The sequence below is a fragment of the Meleagris gallopavo genome, unplaced genomic scaffold (assembly GCF_000146605.3).
Source record: "Meleagris gallopavo isolate NT-WF06-2002-E0010 breed Aviagen turkey brand Nicholas breeding stock unplaced genomic scaffold, Turkey_5.1 ChrUn_random_7180001873989, whole genome shotgun sequence".
NCBI classification, from domain to species: domain Eukaryota; kingdom Metazoa; phylum Chordata; class Aves; order Galliformes; family Phasianidae; genus Meleagris; species Meleagris gallopavo.
Window position 1 is genome coordinate 12,813 of NW_011138644.1, and position 728 is coordinate 13,540.

Sequence of the window (728 nt, forward strand, 5' to 3'; positions counted from 1 at the left end):
CCCTTGACCTGCTGGTCACACTTGATGCAGCCCAGAATACAGTTGGCCTTCTGGGCTGCAAGTGCACGTTGCTGGCTTATGTTGAGTTTCTTATCAACAGACACCCCCAAATCCTTCTCCTTGGAGCTGCTCTCAAGCCATTCTCCACCCAATCTGTATCTGTGCTTGGGATTGCCCCAACCCAGATGCAGGACCTTGCACTTGGCCTTGTTGAATTTCACGAGATTGGCATGGGGCTGTGTCCAGGTCTCTCTGGATGGCATCCCTTCCCTCTAGCTTGTCAACTGCACCACTCAGCTTGTTGTCAACTGCAAACTTGCTGAGGATGCACTCGATCTCACTGTTCATGTTGCCTACAAAGATGTTAAACAATAGTAGTGCCAGTACCAGTTTATGTGGAACACCATTCATCACTGGTCTCCACATGGACATTGAGCCATTGATTGCAACTCTCTGAGTGTGACCATCCAGCTAATTCCTTATCTAGCGAGTAGTTCATCAAACCCATGTTTATCCAATTTGGTGACCAGATATGTAATGGGACAGTGTAAAATGCTTTGCAGAAGTCCAGGTAGATGACATCAGTTGGTCTTCCTTTATCCACTGATGCTGTAAAAGGCCACCAAGTTTGTCAGGCATGACTTGCTCTTCCTGAAGTCATGTTGGTTGCCATCAATCATCTTGTCTTTATTTTCCATGTGCCTTAGTAGGGCCTTCAGGAGGATCTG